Source organism: Phyllostomus hastatus, unplaced genomic scaffold (assembly GCF_019186645.2).
Source record: "Phyllostomus hastatus isolate PE091 unplaced genomic scaffold, TTU_PhHast_1.1 phas_contig_38, whole genome shotgun sequence".
In the NCBI taxonomy this organism is placed as follows: Eukaryota; Metazoa; Chordata; class Mammalia; order Chiroptera; family Phyllostomidae; genus Phyllostomus; species Phyllostomus hastatus.
This window is the reverse complement of record NW_025333869.1, coordinates 16,125,006-16,144,141: the sequence shown is the minus strand read 5'-3', so window position 1 is coordinate 16,144,141 and position 19,136 is coordinate 16,125,006.

The window sequence follows — 19,136 nt, the reverse complement described above, 5'->3', positions numbered from 1 at the left end:
TCATTCCTTCATGAACGTGTCTGTCTTAGATTCATTCTCTGTACAAGAGAATTGTTACCCATCATTGACTGCCGTTCAAGCCAGGGAAATAAGTTTTTTCTCCTTAGTGGCTCCTAGTCCAGAGGTTTTTCACTCAGCCTAAGTCACAAGGGGTTACAGCTTCCTGGGACCAGGCAGGGCAGTCCCCAACAAATGGGAACAACTATAATTGAACAAGAAAAACAAGAAAAAAAAGAGAAAAATCTCACTCATTTAAAATGAACCCAAAATGGCTATGCATTTTAACTACTGTTAGGATTTTATCTGAAATATAAACTGTTTTATAATACAGCTGGAAAACAAATAGAACTTCTCAGTAATGTGGAATAACTTGGTGGAAATAAAATCATTGATTACCAATTGCAGCTTTTCATGAATTGTGTGTGTGTGTTTTGGGGGGTGTGTAATTAACTAGTATATTCAGAGATAGCTGTAACTATTTGGCTTTCAAAGAAGCATTCTTCTTTTTTACACTCATATTTTAAGTTAGATTTTATTTATTACAGAAGGGTTGGAATGGGTGATGCAATTTGTTGATTAAAACTTAATTAATGATTTGTTCCATATGTACAATCCCATCTGCTTTCAAATAAGATGAAGGAAGAGTTTGGGAAAGATTGTTAAAAGTATGTTATCTTATTACAGTGAGGTAATCCATTTTGTAAAACGTAACATCGGTATGTTTCTGTAATGGCACCACCAGATCAGGTTACATCACAGGCATTGCCTGTTTTTACCTACAGACTTCCAGTTGGATGGAACCAGATACAACTGACATATCATGAATATGGCACCAAATGATGTCATAGACCACATTACATGCAAAGTAATACCACATGGGCTTGGAATCATCCCATATAGTTTCTTAGTAATCACTGGCAATAGAAACAAATATTGACTATGTACCCTATAAAGCTGATAATGTAATATACCGGGCAAAACTCAGACTGTGCTTATTATTCTTAAAGGTCAAATTAATTGGAAACCAAATGCTGAGACTTTTATACAAATAAAATTTTATGATAGAATCAGAAACTTGGGAACTGCATAAAATATACAGAATCATTCTAGTAGTGTTCCAGCTGACCTTGAACCTACCTGGCTGCCCGTGTGAAGCAATCACTGACAAGTGATTAGAATGCACTAAAGTGATTTCTTACAAAATCAGGGGAAAATTCTTCCTGGATGTTTTTTTTTTTGAATTGTAAATGTCTAACACTTAGCTAGACTATCTATAAAAGACCAAGCAATCAGCCTCAAGTACTACATAAACCAGAGGACTCAGCTAAATGCCCTCATTAGACACACGAAATATTGATGAGAAAAGGGTTTTAATGTTGTACCCAAAGTCAAAGAATTCATGAATTTCAGACCTGAAACTAACACCACAGTCAATTAATTCCTAGCTTAGACATCCTTAGATACCTTTCAAATTTTGTATCAAGTAATTTGTCATCTGTTTAATCTTGGTAATGTAGCTTGCTATTCTGATTAAGAGAAATATGTCAGAATCATCTTAGTTTACAAATAAAACATCTTGAAGGGTCTGGCTCCACTTCTCCACGGAAATAGTTTCATAAATGGCTTTGAAACAGATAATATTTAAATTCCCTTCTGTCTTCTGATTATTTTTAAAATTATTTTATTGTTGTTCAATTACAATTGTCTGCATTTACCCCCCACCACTCACCTCCAACCCCAGCCATCCCCACGTTCTTCCCCTGCTTCCACCCTCCTTTGGTTTTGTTCATGTGTCCTTTATAGTTTGTCCTGAAAACCCTTCCCCCAATTATCCCCTCTCATCTCCCCTCTGGGTACTATCAGCTTGTTCTTAATTTCACTGTCTCTGGTTATATTTGCTTGCTTGTTTGTTTTGTTGATTAGGTTCCAGTTAAAGGTGAAGTCATATGATATTTGTCTTTCACTGCCTGGTTTACTTCACTTAGCATAATGCTCTCCAGTTCCTTTAGTTTGTGCCAAAGTATCCAGTTAAAATTCATTTTATTGTCTTTAATAATTTACCAGGATATAATATTTCTCTTACAGAAGTATTCAGAATTCATATTTGTTTATTGTACTTTGACTGCAAAGGATTATCTATTTAAAAAAACAAGCACCTATAAATAGAAAAATAGCACTTATATAATAGGGCTCAAGATACTATCCATAGAGAACTTAGAGTGGTTTATGTTACATAAACTGCCACCAATCAAAGAATGGTATTATCAAAATCATAGACAACTGTATGCAGCTCTAGAAGAAATTACTATTGTCCATAATTACTTTAGAATTGGAAATATATTTGTATTTTCATACTATTATATTAAAACTCAAAGTTTTCAAGTAATTATGTAACAATAGGTTGTCTTTTCTTAATACCATATTATCCTCTCAGACTAGACTTGGAACGGACCTTAGAAGCCATGTATTTCTAGGTATTTTTTTTTTTACTTTTAAATGATTAGAAAAGCATTTTCTTCCTATTAAAACTCAGGTAAAATTCCAATACATAAATTGCTTTAAACTGTTTTGATTGGGGCAGATTCCCAGTAGTTTCCTCTTTTTCCAAACCAGTCAATTCTAAAACAATTCCTACTTCTCAAAATTGTGTGAAAACCACTAATCTAGACCAGCCCTCTTATTTTACAGGTTAGAAAACCCATGCTCAGTGCTATCTAAGATGGTGAATTAGTCTTAGAGCTAGAAACAGAATGCCAGTGTTCAGTAAAATATTAACCTTGCCACAGAAAAATGTAGTCTCTGCCCTTGGCCCCTGGGAGGTAACCTCTAAGCCCTTGGGATATCCCTTGCCCAATAAGAGTAGCTTTGTTTGCCTGGAGGCTTTGGAACATGTAAATTACCAACGTTAATATGTGATTTGTGGTGAAAGCCTCAGAACACTTATCAACTCAACCTCTGAAAGGGCTGGAGACTAAGGTCACCCATGCAGGTGGTCACTTACATGTATATAATCAAGTCCCTATAAAAAATTGGGGCACTACAGCTGGGCTGATCTTCCTTTGCTGACAATACTCCACATATATTTTCAGATGTTGCTACTGGAGAAAAAAATTGTGTTGCCATTCACACAAGCCCACAGGGAGAGGACAAATTGGAGGTCATACTGGGTAACTCTGAGTCCCTGCCTTGTGTTCCCCTTCCATTAGCCTGTCCTTTTGGTGTGATAAATCATAACCATAAGTATAGTGGATTTTTCTCAGTTCTGTGAATCCTTCCATCAAATTATTGAGGCTGCAAGTGGTCTTGGGGACTCTTGAACATTTTAGGTCAGCGCTATCTTGGCTTCTTTGGCCCAGTTCTCTTTCTGTAATACCACTTGCACAACCCCACAGTCCTTTTTCTACTTAGTCCAATAGAGAGCAGCCGTGATATGCAGCAGTGTAACATGTGCTGCCCACTTCATTTATGGCAAGGAGTATAGAAAAGGTGAACCCATGAATAAGACTTAAAGTATATTACATATCTCTTATCAAAAATATTATGTAGTGAGGAATCATAAATATAAACTAAGAATTAAAATTTAAAGTTTTTCTAATAAAGTTTACATGAATAACTAAATATTTTAAAACACTTTATTTTGCTAAGTATTTTCACATATCTATTTTACTGATTTCTCTCAGACCCTCTGTGGTAGGAAATTATTATTATAGACCTAAATATCATCTAAAATTTCAAGTGCTGCTTTGACATGATGAAACCTCACAGGTCCCCACGGTCTAATTGTGTGCTCTTCTGCAGGCACCATATATGCTCCCACACAGCAAGAAAGACTCCCGACCCAGCAGGCAAGGCTCCCCACCTTGCTATTGCCACAATCAGCCAAACTAGCTGTATCCTACCTTGTCCTTAACGGTTCCTCAGCAACCTAATAGGTTTTGCCTCCCTATCAATTCATCAAATTACTCAAGCCACTCATCATATCCTCCCATGGAAATCTCAGCTCATCTTAAACTTGTTTTACTACAAAGCCTGCTTCTCATAATCCCTTCTAGTTCATACTATGTGTGTTCTTTCCCTGGACTGTGAGTACATGTGACTAACTGCTGCCAGTCTCATTAGTCCATTGTTGGGTATCATATTGACTACCTTGTCAAATTTAGGGCATAGAATTACTCCACCCGTGGGGTGAGTCAAAAGTAGTCAGAACATCACTGTGCAGATAAACTAAACACATCTTTTATGGCATACCTGTGTAAAACAGGACTTTCTAATCAGATAGGACTCTAATCATAGACACTTCTTCATCTACTGAATCCAGGTTGATATTTCAACTGTATGTAATGATCCCAAATAGAAGGATTGTGAGGGCTCCATGCTAAAACAAGTAATTGAGCAGAAACCCTTCCAGAACTGTATTCACTCTAGAACATACCTTCGGATTTTTTGTTTCTTCCATTTATTTTCTTTTCTTTTTAGGTTAAAAGATTGCAAAGACTTCCTTGGCAACCCTGATAGCAACAGGCTCAGAAAATAGATTAATTTTAGTCAATGCCAGTGTTTTATGGAGCTGGGTCTTGTAGACCATCTAGCTTGCTTCAATTTCATGTCCACATCTTGCACCTAAGAGCATAGCCTTGTAGCTACAACAGCATTCAAAAGGACAACACTGACTGGACAAGCTTGCTTGTCTTATGCTGCCACAAGGCAGGCAGAGGCTGAATTCTAAGTTTTATTAACCATTAATTTCTAGGATTTCATTATAACTTACTGTAAACCCAGTGGATCTGTTTTGGGAGGTATTTACACAGTATCTTTCCAAATAATAAAGGTACTTTGTGAAAGGTGTGCAGCTTCTTTTTAAGATGAGGAAGAATAGACAGTTCAGGTCTATTATGAGAATTGTAGGTTGCTGAAAATAGAGTGGGGCTCTTCAGACAGCTTGTGAATCACGTTTACTTCTGTGTCTTAATAGATTTGAATGCAAGCCATTAAACTAGTGTTTTGAACATTGCTTGATGTTTTAAAGATATTTCTGATTTTTAATACATTTCTATGATTATTTCTATGTCTAAGTATTCATAAATAAGCACTATTTATCAAATATTTATATGCATTTATTCATGTAAAAGTTTTTCTTAAAAATGCTTTCAAAGGCATAAGCAAATGATAAAACTTTAAATATCAAAATGTATTATGTCAGTGTAAAAGTACTCTTTTACTTTCTCTAGTATCCTGTTTCTCTCTAAAGAAGCAACCACAACAGAAAGTTTATTGAATAGTCTATCAGAAAATATACATGTGTTTCTAAGTCTTCATATATGTTCACTTTTCATCTGCAGTAATTAGAACATATTCTGCTCATTGAATTATTTTACTAACTTTTTTATAGACATTAACAAACTGGTTGCCATAGAGGTTACATCAATTAATACCTTCAACAGCAGCATAGAGGGGTGTACATTTCCCTCTATTCCCTTCAGCACTATTTATTTTGAAATATTTTTGTATTTCTCATTTTGATAAATAAATATTTTAGTCACATTAATGTAATTATGAAAGTTAGGATCAGCTTATAGATTTATAAACAATTTATAATTATTTATATTTACCTATTTTTTATGATGAATTGATGGTGTTTTTTTGTTATTAGAGTGTATGTTCTTTATAGACTAAAATAAGTGTTTGTTTTCCATAAAAAAATACAGGGTGGGGCAAAAGTAGATTTGTAGTTGTTCATATGGAAAATAATGCACTTAATAAATAATAATACAAAAATAAACTGTGCTTTGCATACTCACAACTGTAAACCTACCTTTGCCTCTCTTCTATAGTCTTAAAGTGGCATGTGTCTTTTATTATAGTGTTTGTTAAGTGTTTGATATTCATAAATTGTATGTTTTCATTTGTGAAATATATAACTCTTTTCCTTTATGGATTTTGCATTTTCTGCCTTGATCTATATTCTGAAAATTATAATATGTCCAGAGTATCTACAAGAACTCACCCCTGAACTCTGACTGATGTAACTAAACAACTGACCTATTTAGTTGATGCATACAGAGGTCTGTCCAGAAAATGTCCAGCCATTGTTAATATAATAACAGCTTGCCTGATATCAGTGTAACCTGGCATCCAAGGAGAATGGACTGGAATGCTCCTGTGTGAACAATGATGACTTCACCATATTAGTCAGTGGGAGCAGTAGACACCTTTATGTGAGCATGTGAACTGTGTGGCCATAACATTCAAAATGACTGAGAGAGTACAGCAATGAATCTGCATCAAATTTTGTGTTAAGCATGAACGTTCCTGCATGAAAACCATTCAGATGATTCAGAAGGCCGAAACTATGGGCAACTGATATTTGTCAGCTTCACCATGACAATGTGCCCACTCAAGCATCACTTCTTATGCAGAGCTTTTGGTAAAACATCAAGTCACCAGATGACTCAGCCCACCTACAGCCCAGATTTAGTGCCCTGTGGCTTCTGGTTTTTCCCAAAACTAAAATCACCTTTGAAAGGGAAGAGATTTCAGACTGTCAATGAGATTCAAGAAAATACAACAGGGGAGCTAATGGAGACTGGGAGAACTGTCTGAAGTCCCAAGGTGCCAACTTTGAAGGGTACTGAGGCATTACTGCCCTATGTACAACGTTTCTTATATATTGCATCTTCTTCAATAAGTGTCTCTATTTTTCATATTACATGGCTGGATACTTTCTGGACAGACCTCATATACTTAATACTATCTTTCTCCTAATCATTTTTCTTACATTATTTCTTTCTTATTTACTTGGTCAGCACTCTGACTAGCAATGAGGAATAATATTAGAACACTGCCTACATACCCAGACTTACATGGCCAATACTCATACAGTGCATACCAATGTATCAATAGGTTAAATGATGGTTGAAATACAGAATCTTTCTTTTCTACTGATGAGAAAATATGTAAAGTCTTGAATCCCCCAGAACCCTAGCTCTTCCAGCCTCTCCTCAGTATCTCACCCACATCGGCAACTAATGTAATAACAGGTGCCATAGCAAGGGACCACTAGGACCTCAGTCCAACACATCTACTATGATTGGTCAGCACCCATGCCATACCAGGTGGTGTGAGTTCTGATTATCAATGCTGTATAATTCATACACACACACATACAGATGATTGCTTCAGGCAATAGAATGGATGTGATATACCTCACATCAAAGCAGAAGCTTCAAGGAAGTCAGGAGATTCTGTCAGCTTTCATGCTTCCTTTTTTCTATGGATTACATGTGGAGAAGGTTATAGCAGAAACTGATGTAAAACTAAAGGAAGGCTGTAATTTAGTCTATGTTTGGAGTATAACAGTAAGAATTGAGGACTGTCATATCTCCTCTGCATTCTCATACCTGATGAGACACAAGGACTGCTACTTCAGCCTGAAACCTAGAATGAGAAGGCACATGGAGCAGAACTATAGCCTGAAGCCAAGCCACAATTAATTTGTTACTTCAGTAAAGCTAGAGATATATCTAATTATGTAACTATCACTGTAATGATTTAACTAGAAAAATGTATATGTGTACACACAGATAGACTCATTTACCTGACTCTTTTCTGAAATGACTAACAGAATGACTAAAAAATAGTCCTGTAATAAATATTTATTGAATTAATGTATGCTAGTTGACATTTTCTTATTTCAGATCTTCATCATCTTTTTTCTCTATATTACAATACACTTTTTGATAGTGTGTACGTCTCCAGTTTTACATTGCTCTAAGCATTTTCTTTGGTCCTTCCAGAGTCATCATCCTAAAATGCAAATGTACAGTAGTTATCTAATACCTTTGCTTTATCCTGTCCTATTTGCAGGAAATGTCTAACTCTTCCCTTGTGTCATATTACAGAGCTTAGGGGAACCCTAACAAGGCCAAGATTTAAAATTCTTTTGTCTTCGTACACATGCTGTACCCTTTCCTAGAATGTCCTTCATCTCACCTAAATGTAACCATATTGAGGATAAAGGTGATACTGAGCACATTATAAATTCTCAATAAATACATGTTGAGTTAACAAGAAAGTTATTTATTTGTCATTTTCCTTAATGACTCACATCCAGTATGGGTCTTTGCCTGTGAAGGTGTTGTTAGTTTTTTCTCTTCCCTCATTGACAGAATTTTTCGACCTTTTCCCATACAAAAATAATTTCCCCTTTTCTTTCTGCACCCTACCATAATTCCTTGTGCATATCTCTATTATTATGTTTGATCCATTATTTTATTATTGTGTCTATCTTTCCCTATAGACTATTACTTGATGTCATAAACTGATCTTACTTATCTTTGTTTTGCTAATGTATAATATATAATGTAAATTCCAAAATATTAGTTAAAGCACCAAATAAATGAAGGAATGAATAAAGAATGAATTAGTGGTTGTATATCATAGTTATTATATCACATTTCAATTTCTGAGTTATATACTCTCTTGGTTCCTATCCTCCCAGCTCCTGAGCTCCTGGTTGGCTAAGATCATGCCTTTTACCATAACTCCTAATTTGCTGACTCAGAACAGCAAATACTTAAATGTTTAATTAAAGATTCAGTGAGTGAATGTTGGGAAAATTAAATGCTAAATGAAGAACTGACAAATAAGGGAGTTCACAGCCAAAAATAAAGCCTCAAACAATGAATTATACATTTAGATAATTCTTACTGCCATTTCATTTTCTTCATAAATTCCTTCACAATTTCTTTTTTTTTACTTAATGAACTAAAGGAATAAAGACATTATTCCTATTGTGAGTTAGTTTTTTTGCATATGTAAACAAATAAAACAGAATTCAGTAACCTATTAAAATGTATTGAACCTTGTGGGTATGTTTCTTAAACAAATAATTAAGAGATAAGGTAAATCTGACATAATGCTGTTTTATTTTGTGGAAAGTTAAATTTACGAGCATTTAAGGCAAAAACCTTTATTGCAGTTAAAATTTAGTTTGAAGCAAAGAGATTTACATGTTTATGAACCATTAAAGAAAATTAGTTTTCATTTCAGCTAGTTTAGAAAAAGTTAGGGCAAATAGCATAACCCAAAAGATTCATTTAGAAAACTTTCAGGTCATGAAATAAATATAAACTGAATACTTTAGAATTTAAGAGAAGAAGTATGGTGCCAAATGCAAGTAGATAGGAGATAGTTTGGTATCAAAAAGATACTAGATTGAAATAAAAACGTGTATTTAAAAATTCAGATTGGGATCTGACAGGAAAGTCCCTACTGTCTCTATGAAGATTGGCTAAGTTGGCCCTGGCTGGCGTAGCTCAGTGGATTGAGCAAGGCCTGCGAACCAAAGTGTTGCAGGTTCGATTCCCAGTCAGGGCACATGTCTGGGTTGCAGGCCACAGCCCCCAGCAACCGCACATTGATGTTTCTCTCTCTCTCTCTTTCACCCTCCCTTCCCTCTCTAAAAATAAATAAATAAAACCTTAAAAAAAAGATTGGCCAAGTTGGGAAAAGGAATTTCCTGAAAGTGAAATAACTAAGGGAACTGTGACATGATTCTTCACAGTTAGATTCTGATGTAAGTACAGATAAGATCATATCTAGCATTTTAAACATTGGCTAGTACATTAAGAAGTAGAACCCATATGAATATGAAGAAAATTATGTGCTATGCTCCTGAAACAAGCTCTTTGCTAGAATTTAAAATATTTTTGTCATTCACCATTTTATGGGGCACATATTAAAGAAGATAATTCATTGTTAGAGTAAATACTTATAAATTGCTCAGGTAAATGGATAGTTATGATTGTCCAATTTTAATACCTAGGGAAGTTAAATTCCTTCATTGTAAAATTCAGTTAATTTGCTGTAGTAGGAAAAAATACCACGACCATAGCTATTCCAAATAGAGAGTTATTTCCTAAAAGCAAACTGAGTTAAACAAGTCTTGTAAAAAAAAATCTTACTCAAGGAAAAATGAGGTGATAAGTGGTTAAGTGATGCTGTGTAAAATCTCAGATAATTCATAAACTTGTTCAGTTTACATAAAGCTTACAGGTTTATGAAGATAGTGGCCATGCAGACTTATTCACCATTTAATCTCAACTCTTAGAAAAATACCTGGAACACAGCAAGAATGTAATAGATACCTACTGGAATAGATAAATGGCTATATCTTAATAAAAATTTTAAAAATACACATTGAGATTGATTAAGAAGCAGAAAATGAGGCCATAAAGGGATACTGAAACCTAGAGTTTTCTTTGGGGAAATATGTTTTTGGGTTGGTTATTCCTACTTGAATGAGCTATACAAGAAAAAATTAATATAGTAGTGAATAGTTAAGAATTACAGAATAAAATAATAGAATACAAACAATAATGCCTACTTTTAATCATTCTTAACATCCGATATTTAGCAGTCATATTTTTGTAGTGGTTTTCAAATGATCCACTGTTGGGCATTGTATTTCGACAAACTTATGTTTCCTTGTCAGTATATTTAACTAATAACCCTCACATCAAGTTACAAAATTTGTAGGTATTTCAAGCAGTTCTAAAGTTTGCAGTGAGATATTTGAATGATTGATACTCTGAATAAATATATAAGAATGCTTCCAAAAATCTTTTCTGTGAGAGCAAATGTATATTTTACCAAGATGCTTTTAGAATAAACTTTATTTCTCTTTACAAAGAATAAAAATTTATTATGAATAATTGAGAAATTAAACAAAAGAAGATGATAATGGAATGGATAGTTACAACACATCCCCTTGAACCATTGGTGATTGTAGCTATATCTGCCATTGACAGTTCCAGGTAAGCTCAGACTCACCTTGCATTGTCAGCATTATCCCTCAAGCACCCAAAATGAGTTGGTTTGATTTTGGCCCTAGAACTTCTCAATGTCAAAGGAATCCAATTAGCCTTTATGTAATCATGACCTAGAATCATAGAGAAGTTCACACCCCCTGCTAGCTGACTCTCAAGGAAAGGAGGAGGTCATAGCCTCCAATCCTTCTGAAAGACATTCTGAGTATTTCTCAGGAGGTTCCAGTGGCATAGAATATTTTTGCCCACAGCAGTATTATGTCTACTGTTTTACCTTTTCTGTATGACTCTCCTTCCACTCTGGCTCTTCATTTTACCTCCTAAATAAATTATCTGATTGCAAGTCTTTTCCTCATGCTCTGCTTTTAGGAGAACCCATACTAAATATATAACAAAATATATAAAGCCTATGGTTGCAATACCTACAGATAACCAAACTTAACATTTTGGTGAATATCCTTCCAATCTGGCTTCTTAAAATTATATAATAAGTAAAATACTATATTTGACAACAATTCAGTATTAGTAAATTGTGCACAGCAAATGATGAAAATCTCCTTCCCTACTTCTAGCAACAAATCTAATTATCATTTCTACATACCAGTAAGTCCTATTAAAGTTTGATATATGTCTTTCACATGTGAGTATAAAAGACTATACATATAGGGTTATTCTTGATTAATATCAAGATACAACTACATCTTTTTTTGTATTCTTTCACCAATTTTCATAAGATACATATTATTGTTTTTGTTATTTTATAAATAATATATAAGTATTTCTTTAACATATGACATTTCTTTAATAATTTAAAATAAATAAATTAATGAAGATGACATGCAATTTTTAATTTTAGAAATATTAAATGAATGTGTGTGCTACATGCCATTGAAAATGCTCTGAGTCCCAGGGACCCTATGAAATGAGTATGTCTACAAGGTCCTGCTCACAACAGTCCTGCTCAGCCTGTATAGACTCATGCCTATAAACTCATGGATTCTTTTACAGAGTCCATCTCATATTTGGCCTTCCTCTTTTCCTGTTGCTTTCTATTTTTTTCCTCAGCATTATTGTCTTTTCCAAAGACCCCTGATATCTCATGATATGTCTGAAATAGGACAGCTTCAGTTTAGTCATTTTTTCCTGCAGCAATGTTTCAGGCTTAATTGGCTCTAGGGTACTTGTTCAGCTTTCTGGTGGTCTAGTAGAATACAATATAAAATTCAGAGTTACAGTAACTTGAAATTTCAGTGAAACAAACAACTTGTTTCAAGTATTTGGGATTCAAATATATCAATGAATAATTACTATGTAACAAACTTCCCCAAAACAGTGACTTAGAACAAAAATTAACTAATGCATCTATGGGTCAGTTGAGTAACAGCTGACCTAGGCTGAGATGAGTAAACAGCTTTGCTTCTCACCATGCATTTGCAGGTAGTTGGATAATCTCTGTTTCGGGGTCTGATGGCTTGGATCACTCGGCTCCACAAGCCTCTCATCCTTTTCTAGGAAAGCCAGTGTAAATGTTTGTTCTGTTAGGTATGTTGCCTCCCTGTGCATAGAAAACTGGCAACAAATTACCTAACATAGAAGAAAATATTTTATGATGTATTACCTGTAACTTAGTGTCTCTCTCTCCCCCCTCTCATCAGTGTCATATTGCATTATGTATTGTCATATAATATTGTGAGAGAATAACTTTTCTCTGTTTATATTCCCTTTCCTACAAATATCAATGAGTATTTAAATTTATGACAAGTTTTAGAATTTTTTAGAAAACAAATGTATTTTTTAAATATACAAGCAATAAGCTAGAATAAGAAATATTTATTCTAAAAACCCACAGCTGTGCTTCTCTGAAATGTGTGAGCTTTGTGGGATGGAGTTCTCTTACATATTGCTGTTAAGTGCCTACACAGAACAGTTTGGCATAATCAAGGACCAGATAGTTTCTCTTGAAGATGAGGCCTTCAAGTCTTCCTTTTCTGGTTGCATTTTTCCTGCAAAATCTAAATCAATTGAAGACAGGTCACATTTTTTTTTGCTACAATGGAAAAGCAACTTTTAGTGTTAGTTCCCATTCAAGCCAATCCATTATGCAAGGAGTTCATTACTTCTTTCTACTCCTTTGGCCAAATACATTTAAAAGCATCTGTAGCTGTTACAACCCAGAAAAGGTGTTCAGTGATTCTGAGCTGAGTGGGAAGCTCTCCATACTGACTCCAATGTCTTCCTTGTACTGGATATCTAGTATTCACAGGATATATCTGAATACTGAACCACCACACTATGGCTCAAAAATAAGGAAAGTAAGAAAACATTACCTTTCTGCAATGCAATTTGAACATGACTCAGCATTCAGTCAAACTTCACAAATTAAAGATGCAGTCTTCCACAAGACTACCCTTACTTCAGTCACAACACACAAATTGGCGGAGGGTGGGGGAGAGGTTCCCAGGCCACTCACACTTCAGACTAACTAACTGGCTTCAAATTTGGGGGTCGCAACTACCCACTTTGTTTTGTTGATTTGTTAGCATGACTTCACAAAACTCAGGAAAAGGGGATACAATCACAAATTTACTATAGCAAAAAAGAGGGGGGGGAGCTACAAATAAAGACTAACCAGAAGAATTGATGCAAAGGGAAAGGTTGAAAGGGTCTCCATTGAAGTATATTACTGACCTGGAACTTTACCCAAAGGGGTGTTCAGTGTTTTTATTGGGGCTTCATTTGAAGCACAATAGATTGAATCATTTGCCATGAGACCGAACATTTTAATATTTTTATCTCTTTTCTTCTTCTTTTTAAAGAAGACCTTTTAACATTTTTAAATACTGGCTTGGTGGTAATGAACGACCTTAGGATTTTGTTGTCTGGGAAGCTTTTTATTTGTCTTTCAATTCTAAATGATAGCTCTGCTATATAGAGTAATCTTGGTTGTATGTAGGTTCTTGTTTTTCATCACTTTGACTATTTTGTGCCAATCCCTTCTGGCATACAAAATTTTTGTTGAAAAATCAGCTAACAGTCTTACAATAGCTCCCTTGTGGACAACTAACTGCTTTTTTCTTGCTGCTTTTAAAATTTTATCTTAATCTTTAACCTTTGCTATTTTAGTAATGATGTGACTTGGTCTGGTCCCCTTTGGGTTCAACTTTTTGGGATTCTCTGTACTTCCTGGACTTATATGTCAATTTTCTTCACCAGATTAAGGAAGTTATCTGCTATTATTTTTTCACATACATTGTCAATTTCTTGCTTTCTCTCTTCTCCTGGTTCCCCCATGATGTGAAGGTTAGTAACTTCAAAGTTGTCCCAGAGGCTCCTTATGCTATCTTAATATTTTTTAATTCTTTTTTGGGGGGCTGTTTTGATTAGGTGTCTTCTGCTTTCTTATCTCCCAAACTACTGATTGCTTCTCTACTTCATCTACTCTATTATTGATTTCCTGTAACGTAGTCTTTATTTCAGTTAGTATATTTTTCATTTCTGACTGGTTCTTTTTTATGTTTTCTATCTCTCTGTTGAAGTTCTCACTACATTCTTCTATTCTTCCTCTAAGTTCATTAAGCACCCTTATAACCAGTGTTTATAAGTCTGTATCTGATAGATTGTTTAGTTCTTTAGGGGGAGTTTTGTGCTGTTCTTTCACTTAGGACACATTTCTTTGTCTCACTATTTTTGTGCTTCCTTGTATTTGTTTCTATGTATCAGGTAGATCTCCCCATCTTGGTAGAGTGGCAACCTCCCCAGTCACCTGAGCAGGGCACTCCAAATATACCCTCCATGTCGGCTGTGGGTACCTTCCTGTTGTAGTTGAGAGCCTGACTTCTGTCGGCATAATAATGGGAGAGATTTATTCCCAAGCTAATCAGCTGCAAGTGTTGGCCACAAGTCCCATGGAAAATTTTCTGTGTGTGGCCAACTCCACAAAGCACAATTCACTTTAGAGGGACTCAGGCACGCACCAAGTCCAATCCTTGGGTTTATCGCTAATGGAGGTAATTGGATGTGCTTCAGTGTGGTCTGAGTTGATTCGGGGGACTCTTGGGAGGTGCAGGCCAAAGTTGACCTCTAAAGTTAGCTACTGCCTATACCCTGAAGGGGCCACCTGGCATGATCCACAAAGTGTTTCTGCAGATGGCTGCTACTTGTGTTGAGCTTGGAGGTACCCAGGAGAGGGAGAGTTGTAAATCAAGGCTAGCTGCTGTTAGTGCCAGGATTGGGGTCACTTAGCAAGAGGTTCAGGGTGTGAAGAGGTCAGAAGCTGCTTGTTTAAGAGATTTTAGCAAAATCCACATCAGGAATCAAAATAATCCTTTTGTGTGGAAAAGCCACTGGAAGTGGATTGGGGGGGGTCATAGAGAATCACCAGGGTGGAACAAACAGTATTAGCCAGTTTGATGGAGACTCAGATAAGGTGCCTTCTGCTGGCTCTGTGGGGGTAGGACTCAGCCAAGAAACAATGGCTTCTGCCAGCACTTCTGTCTGGAAGAAAGCTGCTTCTCCAGCCCTCACCCTGGTGCCAGATGCTTCAGTTCCTCCCCATATATCCCCAGTGCCTTTTGAGTTCCTGCCCCAGTGCTGGAGCTCAGAGTGAGTCCAAACAAGTCTTCTTCCAGCCTTTTAAAAGACTGGGACTTTAGAAGCCTTCCATCTCACTCAGCCACAGAGTCTCCTGGTTTTTATAACTGAAAGTTATGGGGACTTCTCTTCCCAGTACTGGAACCCTAAAGTAGGGTTTCTGGTGTAGGACTGGGACCCCTTGCTCCTCAGGAGGTATCTCTGTAGCCAAGATATCCTTTCTAATTTTTAATCACCACATATGGGTGTGGGACCAGCCAATTCTGAGGCTCCCCCTGCTTACCAGTCTTAATGTGGCTTCTTCTTCATATCCTTAGTTATAAGATTTCTGTTCAGTTATATTTCGGGTGTTTCTGAATGATGGTTTTTCTGTAGTTTAGTTGTAATTCTGACGTGGTTGTGGGAAGTCCTCAGTACTGAATTTACCTACTGTGCCATCTTGACCAGAACTATCAGCTGAATTCTTTATTATACAATACCTTGACATATAATTGAATATCTGAAATATGTCTTTGTTATTTAATCCCTAAACCAAAAGAAAAGGAAGCAGTATAAGTGGCGATGTTCTTGTAAAGCCACAGAATCGTATATAAATACATCTATTAATAATTCTCACATCAGAGCAATACAATCTAGAGATTTAATACAAATAAAAATATATAATAATGAAATAGAAATTAAACTTTAAAGTTCAGCAATAAGAGTACTGGTATGTTAAATCCAGGTCCATCCTGATTAATTTTCCCTCTTGAAGAATCACTTAAACCACCTGACCCAACTCAATTGCTTCATCTTTAAAGTGGAATGTGTTAATGGATTATTATAAAAAATAAAATTAGTGAGTTAAAGTGAAATTCACATTAGGGGTATAAAAACCTCTGTTCATTAAATTTATTAGAAAGGAATCTGCTTGTGACACACAAAATTTTTCTCACTGAGTAGTGAAGATTCAGGCCCCTAGTCATAGTCACATGACTTTTCTTTCTCCCTATTCCCACATCCATCTAATCTGACAACTCTAGCTATGAAGATGCAGGGCAGCAATTTTTAACTGATATGCCTTAAGAATTTTTAAAACATGCAATACCTGACTAGTTAACCAGGGGCACTGACCTCTTTTCCCTTAGATTGTCAAATAAAATATGACAACAACCAGCCTTTGCCAGTTGGCTTAGGTGGAGCATCATCCCATGCACCAAAAGGTTGTGGGTTTAATTCTCAGTCAGAACACATACCTAGGTTGTGGGTTTAATTCAGTCAGAACGTATATGGGAATTGATGTTTTGATGTTTCTCTCTTAAATCAACATTTCTCTCTCTCTGTCCCCCTCCCCATTTCTAAACCTCTAAAATCAATAAGCATATCCTCAGGTTAGGATTTTAAAAAATTATAACAGCCAACACAACAATATCTGTTCAGTGTGAATGAATCAAAATTGTACCTATTTTTTGTCAGGTTGGTAAAAAATATGTTTTTTGGTGTGCTGCAAAGTTTAGTAGTTAGCTATGTGTGCCATGATATGAAAAAAGTTGAAAATCACTGGTTTCGAGACAGAAGAAATTAAATTCTAACCTCTGAAACACTTCGTAAACTCTTGATTATTAGACCAGTGGTACATATGATTGGTACCAATTTTAGCTACATCAGTTTACTAAATTTAGTTTCTTTTTGCTATTTGGCTAAGGACTTCAACATTCTCTCCAGAAATCCTTCAAAAGTAACATCTAACATAAAACATTTTTCCATCCTGTTGTTGGCAATGGGGACATACTGATTGTGGAATTCCATACATAAGTGATGCTTTCCCATACAGTGGTGACAACCTTTATTCAGCTTGTCTTAAACAATATTATAAACTCCTACAGGCTTTTAACTTGAAGGTTTTAGTTTTGTTTTGTTTTCAGACTTTGTCAGTTGATTGCTGTTAAATAATTTACAGAAAGTTAATCTGTTCTTCCACAGGTCTAGATAATTTTGAAGCTAAGGAAATTAACCCCTCTTATCTTTCCAATATATGAAATGAAAGAACTGTAGGTCCTGCACTGTAGGTTATGCAAGGCCTTGAAACATGCCTACTTTGCCTTGATACATAACTGCTTCTGCTGCTTTCCATTTAGCCTTCTAAGTGGGCCCATCAAATTATCAACAATTGCATACTAACAGCCTAACTCCTTGGGAGGTCTCCTTAGGATGACAAAAATGTTTTTTTTTAATTATGATTTAGATTAGAGATGCCAAATAATGTAAAGATTTTTTTTTTTAATTTCAGACATTTGACATAGAATTTCACCATTAGCTAGACCTAGTTCAACAAAAAATCAGACTCAGTCACTTCCAAGAGATGAAATGCAAGTATTTCACATCTCATCTAGTTACATTTCAGTAGTGCTTGAGATGATAAGCACACCCTCAAGTGTTTCCTTCCCAAGTCCTTTCAAGCCATGTCAACACATGGACACACTGTTCAGTGAAGGGTTTACTAAACGGATTCTGAACGAATATTCAGAAGCCTTCTTTCCTTTTTTAAATCTGTTTCTCATACATATCTATTTGTATGTAGCCCTTGACTTCATTTTTTATTTCCATTACCCTCCTGTTCCTCATCCATGAGGATCATGTGAAAAGCTAATAGTAGCCAAAATTCCTTTTCAAAACTCAAATCTGTTTTAGATTTTGGGGGTTCCAAGATATTAGAGAAATCTTGTGCTTCAGGTAACAAACTATAGTCAAACATATTATTATTTCCGTAGAAATTACATGAATATTCACACTAAGAGGGATAAAGACCATAAACAATTTCACATATATTTGGATTAGGATTTCTACCAAATGAATCACAAAGTATTTTTTGCTTTTAAGAAACTTATGGATATCAAAGCAGCAAGTACAGAATGATGGATAGGCAGTAACTCAACAATGTATCAGACACTGTTATAGACTATATGCTTATCTGCTTCATTTTGTCGTGAGACCCTGTGCAGTTGTTTTCAGTAGGCCAGTACCACATGTAGTGGAGCTCAGAGAGCTGAGGTTTCTCACAATGCACAGATAGCAGGAAATACCAGTACTAATGCCCAGACTTCAGCTTTTATGCACTTTACCACTGACAAACATTTCTATCCAGATTTGATTCTCTGTTTCCTTTCCACAGTGGCCCAGATGACTCTGTAGGATTGTATCATACTGAAAAGTGAGGGAATGATATGCACAAAGTCCAGAGTATGATGATCTTTGGAAGATAATACCATTTGATTATGGGAAGAAGGCAGTAGGAAGCTGCTAAGTGCAGAGGGGAGATGTATATCACTTAATCTGGAGTTTATATAAGAGATACAACCCAATAAAATAATTCTTATAAATCAAATGAACACGATACAGATTGTGTATTGCAAGTTCAGGCATCAAGAGGTGGAGACAAAACTGAAGCCCATTTCATAGAAGACTCACACAGAATTTGGGGATCATGTGGTCATGTGTGCCACATCCTAGGTCCTTTCTTGATTATGTTATCCATTTTAAATTTATACTGTACAATCTTTGTACCAATCACAAGCAGTGCAAAGGTGGTAATCAGAGAGTATTATGGAAATGATATTTTAGCAAGAAAGAAACTAAGTTTTAAAAAATTACGTACAGCTCAAAACTGAGCAAAACATCTTTCCAAATATATACTTACATTCAATCTATTAGCACATATTTTTAAAAAAATTTTATTTATTT